At 40.2% G+C, this 13,873-nt stretch overlaps 1 protein-coding gene across 12 annotated transcripts in view; it reads right to left on the bottom strand.

Annotated features, from left to right (window-relative positions):
* Positions 1–13,873, bottom strand: part of ERC1 (ELKS/RAB6-interacting/CAST family member 1) — a 663,469-nt gene that overhangs the window by 578,527 nt on the left and 71,069 nt on the right. For 9 of the 12 annotated variants that reach the window (XM_053557122.1, XM_053557121.1, XM_053557120.1 and 6 more), the window contains exon 2: positions 11,221–11,303. The exons of the other annotated variants lie outside the window; for them this stretch is intronic. The gene's annotated coding sequence lies outside the window, so the exon portion shown is untranslated. The remainder of the gene's footprint in view (positions 1–11,220; positions 11,304–13,873) is intronic. 12 annotated transcript variants of the gene reach the window in all.

Genomic DNA, 13,873 nt, shown 5'->3' with positions numbered 1-13,873 from the left:
TGTAGTAAGGGTTAAGATTAAATGTTCACATCACTGCTGATTAATAAAGACATAACCAGGGAGAGCTACACAATGAGTTTTAACACTGCAATATTTTATTTCTTAAGCCAAGTGGTAGATACACACATATTAACTCTATAATTCTCTATAACTTTTTATATGTCTGAAACATTTCATAATTTTAAAAAGGTTTAAGTGGAAAATTATAGTATCAGGTAAGTATTTTTCTTCCCTAAAATAATAAAAGTATTTGAGAAGTATCAACTTTGAAAATGGTTATGTTAAGGGTCTCAAAAACATCTTTTGATCCAGTCATTTCATGAACAGGAAAAAAACCAATCTGCTCAAATGATCCAGAATGCAGAGAAAAGTTTATCAATTAAAATATACCAGCTTCAGTATTCATTTAGTATTAAGTACTCATCTCAATGAAGAAATGGTTATGTGAAATCTTTATAACATGCAGGCTTCAAAAAACACATTTACAGGCAATGTCTGTCATGAAAAATGTTTTATAGGGCGGCGCCTGTGGCTCAGTGAGCAGGGCGCCGGCCCCATAAACCGAGGGTGGCGGGTTCAAATCTAGCCCCGGCCAAACTGCAACCAAAAAATAGCCGGGCATTGTGGCGGGCGCCTGCAGTCCCAGCTACTAGGGAGGCTGAGGCAGGAGAATCGCCTAAGCCTAGGAGTTGGAGGTTTCTGTGAGCTGTGTGACGCCACGGCACTCTACTGAGGGCAATAAAGTGAAACTCTGTCTCTACAAAAAAAAAAAATAAAAAAAATTAAAAAAAAAAGAAAAATGTTTTATAATACAGTAATGAAAAAACATACATATTTTAACATACTTTTCAGAATTTTGCAAATATATAAGCATAACAAAACGAATGACAGGAAATCTGCTTACTTTCTTCTAAATAATTATCAAAATTTTCCAAATGAGTATAGTATACACTGTTTTAAAACAGAAAAACGTTAAGAATATTAAAAACCGCTGAGCACGGTGGCTAACACCTGTAATCCTAACACTCTGGCAGGTGGAGGCGGGCAGATTGCCTGAGCTCAGGAGTTTGAGACCAGCCTGAGCAAGAGTCTCTAAAAACAGCGGGGTGTTGTGGCAGGCACCTAGAGTCTCAGCTACTTGGGGAGGCTGAGGAAAGAGAATCGGGCTCAGCACCCGAAGCACAGTGGTTAGGGCACAGGCCTTATATACCGAGGCTGGTGGGTTTAAACCCCGACCAGGCCTGGTAAACAACGACAACTGCAACAACAACAAAAAAAAAAAAAAAAAAAAACAGGCATTGTGGTAGGCGCCTGTAGTCCCAGCTACTTGGGAGGCTGAGGCAAGAGAATTGCTTAAGCCCAAGAGTTTGAGGTTTGCTATGAGCTGTGAGGCCATAGCACTCTACCGAGGCAACATAATGAAACTCTGTCTCAGCTCAAAGGAGTAGGGCACCGGCCCCATATGTCAGAGGTGGTGGATTCAAACCCAGCCCCGGTCAAAAACTGCAAAAAAAAAAAAAAAAAGAGAGAGAGAGAGAGAAGGCGATGCCTATGGCTCAGTGAGTAGGATGCCAGCCCCATATACAGAGGGTGGCGGGTTAGAACCCGCCCCTGCCAAACGGCAACAAAAAATAGCCTGGCGTTGTGGCAGGCAGCTATAGTCCCAACTACTCAGGAGGCTGAGGCAAGAGAATAGCCAAGCCCAAGAGTTGGAGGTTGCTGTGAGCTGTGACACCACAGCACACTACTGAGGGTGACAAAGTGAGACTCTGTCTCTAAAAAAAAAAAAAGAGAGAGAGAGAATCGCTTAAGAGAGAGAGAGAGAAAATCGCTTAAGCCCAAGAGTTTGAAGTTGCTGTGAGCTATAATGCCACCGCATTTTACCAAGGGCAACAAATATGTCCCACCCACCCCACTAAAAAAAAAAAAAATTAAAGAATATTTAAAACAGAAACAAGAAGAAAAAGCCACAGTAGCTAAGGTGAACATCTCTTCCTTTTGTAACTGGTCTCAAAATTATTCCCAACACAGCACTTCCAGCTGCCACCACCAAAGGTAGTTGGCACATAATATCAAACTTTCTTGTTGGCCCTAAAGGCATAATAAAATGTTTCATTATTTCCAATAACACAGATGCAAAATGCCTAATATTATTTCAGACTTGGGTGGGTGTAAAGAACTGATCCAAAAGTGGCTGCAATGGTTTCCAGTATTCCACAACAGGATATTTTGGACCCAAAGGTATTAGAAGACTAGAGAATACCATCCGATTTTCTTCTGAGGGAAAAAGAAAATAGAACTCAAAAGCTACAGATCAGTGCCATCCAACAGAATTTTCTGTGACAACAGAAATGTTCTATACCTCCACTATCCAATACAGAGGCCATTAGTCCCACCTTCCTGTTAAGCACATATAGCCAGATATTCTTCTCTGCTTGAATCTCTTACAGATACTCTCAAATTTATTATTTCATATTACTCTACGCTAAATGAATGAGTCTTTAATTCTATATTTATGTGACTACTGCAAATGAAAAACTGAATTTTAAATCTTACTTCATTTAAATTAGTTTAAACCTACATTTAAATAGTCATATGTGGCTAGCGGCTACTACACTAGACAGAGCTATTTCTGGCCAAGCTGCCCCACATGAAAGTCTGAAGTCACTTTAGTCTCCTCCTTCCCCATCAACTGTCTTTTCCTCATAAAAGTATATAATGAATATATACTTCATCACAGCAAGATAATGAATTATGCAGTCCTGTGTTCTTTAAAGCCTTCATCTCTGAATGCTTCATCTCCATCCCCACTGTCACTACTGTATCTTTCCAGCTTTGATGGGAATAAAGCCACAGCCTCCTCCCTAGCCTCTTCTCTTAGTCTTTTCCTATCTGCTCTTTGTAAAATGCAATATAAACTTGTTATTTCCTTTAATCAAAAGTGTTGTCACTGTCCCAAGGTAAAAGTCAGATACTAACAGGGTTTATAAAGTCCTTCCTGATCTAAACCAAATCTCCAGTCTCATCTTTCACCACTCCCTTCCACCTTCCAGTGCTAGCCTGTATCATTAACACCTTCCCAAGCTATTATAATTGCCTGTTTACGTCTCTCCATTCCCAGTCACGAGGATCCTGAGGGCAGAGATTAAGGATCCCAGCTACCAGGAGAGTAAGACAGGAGGATCACTTGAGCCCAGAAGTTCAAGGCTACAGTGAGCTGTGACCACACCACTGCACTCCAACATGGGTGACAGTGGTATACCCAGTTTTAAAAAATAAATAAATAAAATCAACACATATATACCTGCTACATAGAAATACAACAGCATTATATTTATACTCTACCTGCATCTATGAGTTTAAACTTAACAAATAATTTATGGCCATTTTCAACTGACTTACTCTCAATTATCACTAGGAAACTAGATAAAAACTGCCGCTCTATCAAAATTAATTATTAGACCTTAAACATAAGAATAAACAATCAACTTATTTCAGAATGGATTTAGAAACTTGGCAATATTGTAAAATTGACTACCAGCTAACCAGGAGAAAAACTACATGAAATAGCCAATAACTCTATCTGCCTTCCATAACTTTTTCTACTTAAATGCAAGAGAAAATAACATCAAGCAAAGATTCAACCTAAATAAAATTTAAAGAAAGGGATGAAAAATAATCTGAAGTACTCAAAAATCACCTGTCATTAGTGTAGGTAAATACTGCTATGAACATAGAAAAGTCACTCATGTGGCACCTGAGGGATGCACCCTAAAAGACCTGCAGGGATGTACTCAAAAGATGTAAAAACATAACTACTGCTTGCTTCAGAAGAAACCCGAGGAATCTCTTAGATTGTCAACAACTTCTTATTGCTTAAACAGAAATTCAATATAGGCTACAAACAATGGCTCACACCTGTAATCCTAGCACTATGTGAGACTGAGGCAGGTGGGTTGTGCGAGCTTAGGAGTTCAAGACCAACATGAGCAACGGCAAGACCTCATCTCTACAAAACAATTAAAAAATTAGCTGGATGTGATGGTGCACACCTACAGTCCCAGCTAGTTAGGAGGCTGAAGCAGGAAGATGACTTGAACCCAGGAGTTTGAGGTTGCAGGGAGCTATGATGATCCCACTGCTCTCTCTAGCCTGGGTGATAAAGTGAGACTTTGTCTATTAAAAAAAAAAAAAAAAAAAAAAGGAGTAGTAGTTCACCTTAGTCTTCCTTCTTTGGAAAGTTCAGCAACTATGAATTCTGCATGTACAAAGAGAAAAAAATTATACAGACAAGGGAAACAGGAAGACAACTAAAGAGAAGTAATTTTTTTCATCATCAGTAACTTTTTTCAAGTGAAGCCTTTCAAAGAGAAAAACACAAAGAAATTGTTAGTAGGAGAGGCACTGAGTGTGAGCTGCCGCTACCGTGGTCCGCATAATGCTGAAGGCCAAGGGCAAGACCCGGAGGCAGAAGTTCGGTTACAAGTCAACCAAAAGCATCTGAACAGGAATGCTCGACAGAAGGCAGGGCTGCGGATCGAGTGCTCACACATCCAACACATCCAAAGTATTATTTTTTCAAGATCTTTAAAATATGACAATAGAGGAATTGCATAGGAATTAATAGGAATTGCATTAAAATTATATATTACTTTGGCTACAGACATTTTAACAATGTTGATTCTTCCAGCCATGAGCATGGTATGCTTTTCCATTTGTTAACATCTTCAGCTATTTCTTTTCTTAAAGTTTCATAGTTCTCTTTATAGAGATTTTTCACATCCTTTGTTAGATAAACTCCAAAATATTTCATCTTCTTTGGCACTACTGTGAAAGTAATAAAGTCCTTGACTGTTTTTTCGGCTTGGCTAGGTATATATAAAGGCTACAGATTCATGGGTGCTGATTTTGTAGCCTAAGACATTGCTGTCTTTCTTGATCACTTCTAAAAATTTTGTAGTAGAATCCCTAGTGTTTTCCAGATAAACGATCATGTCATCTGCGAAGAGTGAAAATTTGATCTCTTCTGACCCTATGTGGATACCCTTGATTGCCTTTTCTTCCAAAACTTCCATTACAATCTTAAAGAGCAATGGAGACAATGGGCAACCTTGCCTGATTCCTGATCTAAGTGGAAATGATTTCAATTTAACTCCATTCAATACGGTATTGGCTGTGGGTTTGCTGTAGATGGCCTCTATTAGTTTAAGAATGTCCCTTCTATACCAATTTTCTTAAGTGTTCTGATCATGAAGCTTTTTCTACATCAATTGAGAGAATCATATGGTCCTTATTTTTTAGTTTGTTTATGTGCTGAATTACATTTATAGATTTACGTATATTGAACCAGCCTTGAGACCCTGGGATAAATCCCACTTGGTCGTGGTGTATAATTTTTTTGATGTGTTGTTGGATTCTGTTTGTTAGGATCTTATTATTTTAGCATCAATATTCATTAGTGATATTGCTCTATAATTTTCTTTTCTTGTTGGGTCTTTCCCTGGTTTAGGGATCAAGGTGATGTTTGCTTCGTAGAATGTGTTGGGTAATATTCCTTCTTTTTCTATATTTCGGAAGAGGTTTAGTAATATAGGTACTAGTTGTTCTTTAAAGGTTTGGTAGAATTCTGACGTAAAGCCATCTGGTCCTGGGCTTTTCTTTTTAGGGAGATTGTGCATAGTTGATGCTATTTCAGAACTTGATACAGGCCTATTGAACATTTCCACTTCGTTCTGACTAAGTCCTGGTAGGTGGCGTACTGCCAAGTTCTGGTCAATTTCTTTCAGATGTTCATATTTCTGAGAGTAAAGTTTCTTGTAATATTCATTAAGGATTTTTTGTATTTCTGAGAGATCTGTTGTTATTTCATCTTTACCTTTTCTGATTGATGAAATTAGAGATTTTACTCTTTTTTTCCTGGTTAGGTTGGCCAAAGGTTTATCTACTTTTACTGACCTTTTCAAAAAACCAACTTTTGGATTTATTGATCTGTTGTAGAATTCTTTTGTTTTCAATTTCATTTAATTCTGCTCTGATTTTGGTTATTCATTTTCTTCTGCTGGGTTTGAAGTTGGAATGTTCCTCCTTCTCCAGTTGCTTGAGATGTCTCATTAAGTTATTATTAACTTCCTCTCTTTCCGTTTTCTTGAGGAAGGCTTGCAGTGCTATAAATTTCCGTCTTAGGACTGCCTTTGCAATATCTTAGAGGTTCTGATAATTCGTGTCTTGACTGCTATTTTGTTCCAAAAATTTGGTGTTTTCCTTCTTAATCTTGTCTATAACCCATCTATCCTTCAGCCTAAGGTTGTTTAGCTTCCATGTTTTTGTATGGGTATGCAGATTCCTGTTGTTATTGAGTTCAACTTTTATTCCATGATGGTCTGAGAAGATGAAAGGAATAATTCCTATTTTTTTTTTAATTTGCTGAGGTTAGATTTGTGGCCTAGGACGTGGTCGATTTTGGAGTATGTTCCATGGGCTGATGAGAAGAATGTGTATTCAGTTTTGTTGGGATGAAATGTTCTGTAGATGTCTGTTAAGTCCAGATGTTGAATGGTTAAGTTTTTTTGTTTGTTTGTTTTTGCAGTTTTTAGCCAGGGCTGGGTTTGAACCCACCACCTCTGGCATATGGGGTCGGTGCCCTACTCCTTTGAGCCACAGGCACTGCCCGAATGGTTAAGTTTTAATCTAAGATTTTGTTGCTTAGCTTCTTTTTGGAGGATCTATCCAGCACTGCTAAAGGGGTGTTAAAATCTCCAACTACTATAGAACTGGAGGAAATCAAGTTGCTCGTGTCTGTTAGAGTTTCTCTTATAAAATGAGGTGCGTTCTGGTTGGGTGCATAAATATTAATAATTGAAATCTCATCATATTGAGTATTACCTTTAACAAATATGAAGTGTCCATCCTTATCCTTCCTTATTTCAGTTGGTTTAAAGCCTACTGCATCTGCGAATAGGATTGCAACGCCTGCTTTTTTCTGTTTTCCATTTGCCTGGAGTATAGATGACTATCCCTTCACCTTGACTCTATATTTGTCTTTTAATCTAAGATAAGATTCTTGTATGCAGCAGATATCTGGCTTGAGTTTTTGTAGCCATTCAGCCAATCTGTGCCTCTTTAGAGGACAATTTAAACCATTCACATTAATTGAGATTATTGATAAGCCTTTTGAGAGTCTGGTGGACATTTTTAATCCTTTTGCAACTGTGGAAGTTGGTATTTGATCAAAATTTTCTGGGTGGGTTTACTTTTGTGGTGGAGGATTACGCTGGTCTTTATGGAGGATAGGTCTGAGAATATCCTGGAGAGCTGGTTTAGTTGTGGCAAATTTCTTCAACATGTGAATATCATTGAAGTATTTAATTTCTCCATCATAAATGAAACTCAGTTTAGCTGGGTACAGGATCCTGGGTTGAAAGTTGTTTTGTTTTAGGAGATTAAAAGTTGATGACCATCCTCTTCTAGCTTGAAAGGTTTCAGCAGAGAGATCCCCAGTTATTCTAATATTCTTGCCCTTGTAGGTGATGGTTTCTTTCGTCTGGCTGCTTTCAGAATTTTCTCCTTCATATTAACTTTAGTGAAATTGATTATGATGTGTCTGGGGGATGTCTTATTTGGGTTGAGTTGTGCTGGAGTTCTGAAACTGTCTGCTATCTGAATTTCAGAATCTCTTGGCATGTCTGGAAAGTTCTCCATAATCTCATGGAGAAGAGACTGTGTGTGTGAAGCCACTTCATTGCTTTCAGGGATCCCTATAAGACGAATATTGATTTTCTTCGTATTATCCCAGAGCTCTCTGAGAGAATGATCTGTTTTACCCTCCATTTCTCTTTCTCTCTGAGAGTTTGGGAGTGTTCGAAAGCTTTGTCTTCAATGTCAGAAATCCTTTCTTCTGCTTGCTCCATTCTGTTACTGAGGGATTCTACTGTGTTTCTCAGATCTTTGAGGGCTGCAACTTCTTGTCTCAATGTGTCAAAATCTTTGGTCATTCGGTCTTTGAATTTGTTGAATTCTTCAGACATTGGGTTTCTGCTTGGAATTCTGATTTGATCTTATTTGCTATCCAGATTCTGAATTCGATTTCTGATATCTCCGCTATTTGTTTGTGCATGGGATCTTGTGCTATGTCTGCCCCACTGATCCTTGGGGGAGTTGATCTACTCTATTCATATTGCCAGAGTTTTTATGTTGATTTTGCCTCATGATTATTTTTCACCGTTGCTTCTGGCCATCCTCAGAGTTGGGGAGGTGTCTCTCCAAGATTAGACCCCAGCAGGATCACTCTATTGTTGCTGGATCTTTGTAGGGAGTGATCCTGTGTAATTCCTCTGGGGCTGCCCCATCCAGGGAGTTCTGGTTGTGGAAGAAGCTCCGGAGTGTGACACAACCGGATCCAGCAACAGGGGAGGAGGTGGTGCACACAGTTTTGGGAGTCCCTGGCACCCAATGACTTTGGCACAGAGGGCCCAAGGCTCCAGCTGTCTCTGGCCAGGAGAAGGGCTCCGCACAGAGGCAGGGAGGGCTCCGGAGGGCACCCGGCTACCAGAGTCCCTAGCCAGATTAGCAGGCGGGTATGGCGGCAGGGAAGGTACTGGAGGGAGGACACAGGGTTGCCGGCTCCTAGAGTTCCTGGTCAGGGAGTGGGGAGGCCTGGTGGGCGGGGTAGTGAGTCCCGGTGCAGCTCTTCCAGAGGTCCGGGTGGGTGCCGATCTTGGGTCCCTAGGCAGCTCTTCCAAAGGTCCGGGACTGTGACGATTGCGGGTCCTGGCACAGCTCTTCCGGAGGTCTGGGAGGGTACCGATTGTGGGTCCCAACACAGCTCTTCCGGGAGGGTGACGATTGCGGGTCCTGGCGCAGCTGTTCCGTAGGTCTGGGAGAGTGCCGATCGCGGGTCCCGGCGTAGATGTTCCCTTTTTTTTTTTGAGATAGAGCCTCAAGCTGTCGCCCTGGGTACAGTGCCGTGGCATCACAGCAACCTCCAACTGCTGGGCTCAAGCGGTTCTCCTGCCTCAGCCTCCCAAGTAGCTGCCACAACGCCTAGCTATTTTTTGGTTGCAGCCGTCATTGTTGTTTGGTGGGCCCTGGCTGGATTCGAATCCACCAGCTCAGGTGTATGTGGCTGGCACCTTAACTGCTTGAGCCACAGGCGCCAAGCCATCATCAGAAAGATTTTTAACACTGATTAGTGATTAAAAATCTTTTTTTTGTTGTTTGTTTTTGGCCGGGGCAGGGTTTGAACTTGCCACCTCCGGTGTATGGGGCCGTTGCCCTACTCCTTGAGCCACAGGTGCCGCCTGTGATTAAAAATCTTAACAAATTAAGAATAGAAGGAAACTTTCTCAACCTAATAAAGGATATGTATATGCAAAAGCAACCATAACAAGTATCTGTAGAGAAATGGTTCTATCTCAGTGCTGGGGCATCCTGCAGTTTATCTGACTCTTGACAGAATCCTCGCAGAACAGGAGATAATGTGAAGGCTCTAAGGAGCTGTGACAAGGCCATCTCCTCCCTTGTCCCTGTCTCCCTTGGAAACTATCATGATACAGGTTCTCATCACTTCCTGGGTTCTGATGAGGCATGGAACTTCAGCCCTGCCCATCTCAGAACACAGCTGTAGAATATAAAACCACTTAGCAGCAATCTAGAATAGGCTTCTCATTAACAGAATACCCCAGAGCTCACAATAAACATGAGCCCCTTTTATTTCAGTGTTATCCTTTTTGGTATATGGAACAAAGATCAGAGGGAAGCTTGGCACTCATGCTCAGTGGTTAGGGCATCGGCCACATACACCAGGATTGGCGGGTTCAAACCCAGCCTGGGCCTGCTAAACAACGACAACTACAATAATAAAAAAATAGCCAGTTGTGGCAGGCGCCTGTAGTCCCAGCCACTTGGGAGGCTGAGGCTAGAGAATCAATAAGCCCAAGAGTTTGAGATTGCTGTGAGCTGTGATGCCACAGCACTCTACCAAGGGCAACATAGTGAGACTGTCTCAAGAAAAGAAAAGATCAGAGGCAGCTGGCACCTTTGACTTATTCTTCTTTCTGCTGACTATACAAGTGATAAACTGCCTGAGTTCAAAGGAGCTCACTGTATCTTTACTCAGGCCTAGGCCTTGGCTTTGTCATATCTCAGGCACATATTGTGCATAATGTGTTTGACAACACAAACACAACATCATACTTAACAGTGAAAAGTTGAACAATTTCCCTTTGAGATGGAAAAAGACAATGATATCTCCTATCTCTATTCAACCACATACCAGAAAGCCTACCCAGTCAAGTAAGGAAAGAAAAAAAAAAGACAAATCACAAAGAAAACATCAAACAGTAACTACTCACAAAGGACATAGTTTTTTGTTTGTTTTTTAAAAGAAAGAGTCTCACTTTATCGCCCTGGGTAGAGTGCTGTGACATCATAGCTCACAGCAACCTCCAGCTCTTGGACTTAGGCGATTCTTCTGCTTCAGCCTGCCAAGTAGGCGCCTGCCACAAAGCCTATTATTTTGTTGCAGTTTGGCCAGGGCTGGGTTTGAACCCATCACCCTTGGTATGTAGGGCTGGTGCCCCACCCACTGAGCCACAGGCACAACCCAGAACATAAGTTTTTTTTGTTTGTTTGTTTTGTTTTTTCTGTAGTCTTTGGCCAGGGCTGGGTTTGAACCCACCACCTCTGGCTTATGAGGCTGGCACCCTATTCCTTTGAGCCACAGGCACCACCCCAGAACACAGTTTTGTAAGTTGGAAATCTTAAGAGAATCTACAGATAAAATTATTATGAGACTTTGGACACCTATAATCTTAGCACTCTAGGAGGTCGAGGCAGGTGGATCATTTGAGCTCAGGAGTTGAAGACCAGTCTGAGCCAGAGCCAAACCCAGTCTCTAAAAATAGCCCTGGGCTGTGGCGGGTGCCTGTAGTCCAGCTGAGGAAAGAGAATCACTTGAGCCCAAGAGTTTGAGGTTAAGGTTGTGAGCTATGACACCATATCACTCTACTGAGGGTGACAAATTAAGATTCTGTCTCAAAAAAAAATAAAATTCAATAAAATTTAGTAGAATAAAGAGTGAATACTCAAAATTCAACTTTACCAGGCGTCCTCAAACTTTTTAAATAGGGGGCCAATTCACTGACCCTCAGACCGTTGGAGGGCCGGACTATAGTTTAAAAAAAAAAAAAACTATGAACAATATCCTATGCACACTGCACATACCTTATTTTGAAGTAAAAAAACAAAACGGGAACAAATACAATCACACCGCCTCATGTGGCCCATGGGCCGCAGTCTGAGGACCCCTGCAACAAATAAAAAATAAAATTTATTTTAAGATTCTATTTATAATACCATCAGATACCTAGGACTATACTACGTATCTAACAAAAGATGTGTTATGAATACTGCATGGAAAACTATAAAACATTACTGAGAAATGTGAAAAGTAGCATAAATAAATGAAAATAACATATTCAATGACTCAAAGACTCCATGTTATAGAAAAGTTATTCTATCTAAGTCAATCTACAAATCCAATTTAATTTAAATCAGGGTCCCAACATAATTTTTAACCTGACAGGCTGATTTGAAAATTTATAGGAAAATGTAACAGACCAAGAATAGCCAAAACATTGGTTTTCACTTTTGTTTTTGTTTTTGTTTTTTTAAAATTAAGTTTATTTTTTTATTTTGTTGTTGTTGCAGTTTGGCTGGGGCCGGGCTTGAACTCACCACCCTCGGTACATGAGGCCGGCACCTAACCCACTGAGCCACAGGCACCACCCATTTTTGTTTCTTTTTAAGTGAAAGAGGAAGAAGAGAAAAGAAAAGAGGAAAGCCTCCAGCACAGCACAGCAGAGAGGGTCCCAAGTGGGTTGCCCTAGGTTTAAGTCATAATTTATATCTCCTAAAATTCACCCATTTTAAATGTTCACTTTGATGAGTTTTAGTAAATTTATATAGTTATTCAACCATCATCCAATCCAGGTTTATAAAACTTCAAGTTTTATAAACATCTCTCTATCTTTGCTAGTGAACCATCTATTCAAATCTTTTGCCCATTTTTTCTTTTGCTTATTTGTTTCATTATTCAAAGAGTTCTTTATATATTCTGGATACAAGTCCTTTATCAGTTATGTGACTTTCAAATATTTTGTCTCATTCTGTAGTCTTTTTAATTTTCTTAATGATGACTTTTGAAACTTCTAATTTTGATAAAGGCCAAATTATCTTTTATTTTCTTTCTTTCTTTTTGAAACAGAGTCTATGTAGCCCTCAGTACAGTGCCCTGGAGTCATAACTCACAGCAAGCTCAAACTCCTGGGCTCAAGCAATCCTTTTGCCTCAGCCTCCCAAGTAGCTGGAACTACAGGCGCCCGCCACAACACCTGTCTATTTTTAGAGACAAGGTCTTACTCTGGCTCAAGCTGGTCTTGAACTCAGGGAGCTCAGGCAGTCCACCCACCTGGGCCTCCTGGAGTGCTAGGATTACAGGCGTGAGCCACCATGACGTGCCCTTTCTTTTCTTTTTTGAATAATACTTTTGGCGACATATCATCATATTTAAGAAATTGTGGAAAAAATATTTAAGGAAAAGAAGAAAAAAGAACAAGAAAAGAAAAGAAAATAGTGACTAATTTTCATATAAATTGGTTTTAATTTTGACCAAAGTACATTACTTAAACATTAATTTTTAACTCAACTTGTTAATATGTTGTTTAGGATATTGCATCCTCGTTTATAAGTGACATGTTTGTAATTTCTCCTTTATAATAATATATTTTCTCCAATTTCAGTATCAGGTGTACCTAGATCAAGTAGAATGATTTTGACATATTTCTTCTTTTTCTATTGTCTATAAGACTTAGCATGATCTGATTTTTGAAATTATCTTTTACTTTTATTTATAAATATTAGTTGTCTATTTTTTGATACTTAAAAAAACATAAGTTAACTGATGACTCCATACTGAATCTCAGAGTCAAAGCATTCTATAATAGACACACTCTTATTTGACAATGAGAATGTTACTTTCTTTGTATTATTATTATTATTGCTTAATATTTCGATGTAGCAATTGTCTGATTCCTTTTCTGAACGTATTTATGTTCGTTCATTCTTTAAAAAAAATAAAATAAAAATAAATGTATTGCAAAAAAAAAAAAAAAAGTTAAAAAATAAAAATAAAGAAATTGTTTCCTGGCTCAGTACCCATAGCACAGCGGTTACAGTGCCACCCACATATATGGAAGCTGGAGGGTTCAAGCCCAGCTTGGGCCTGCTAAACAACAATGACAATTACAACAGAAAATAGCCAAGCATTATAATCATCCCTCTGAGGATACAGGGAGTCAGTGAGAGACTTCTGGACCCCAAGAGGAGGACAAAAACAGTGGAAAACTGGCAAGTAATCTCGTGTGTTTGATCAGTCTAATCCCACTGACAGCTGTAAGTGCAGTAGCAGCGAGACTGCAAACTGAAAAGGCCTTACCTGTGAACTGTTTTTGTTTTTTTGGACTTGGCACTCGGTTAAATTGCCTTGGGGAGAGCCTGAGCGGGAGTGCGAAGAACTTTGGGCATTGTCTGGGACCCCAGATTGAGCTGCTGAGCCAGATGGACAGAGCTAATAGTGTTTGGCTGTGGGCCCCAGGGAACCATTGTGAGAGAATTGCCCCAACAAGGTCCACCCTAGGGGTTGCAGAGCAAGGATCGGGCAGGACCTAGTAACTTAGTGACTGAACAGCCTAAAGGCGGGGTCTGAGTCGCCTTACAGCCCTAACCCTCAGGGGCAGAGTGAGACCGGTTTTGGCATACTGGGTAAGTGGATAGCCACTTCACCAGTGATTCTAGCGACAAGCACTTTCCTGGGAAA

Source organism: Nycticebus coucang, chromosome 12, assembly GCF_027406575.1.
Source record: "Nycticebus coucang isolate mNycCou1 chromosome 12, mNycCou1.pri, whole genome shotgun sequence".
NCBI classification, from domain to species: Eukaryota; Metazoa; Chordata; class Mammalia; order Primates; family Lorisidae; genus Nycticebus; species Nycticebus coucang.
This window is presented reverse-complemented; position numbering and strand designations above follow the sequence as displayed.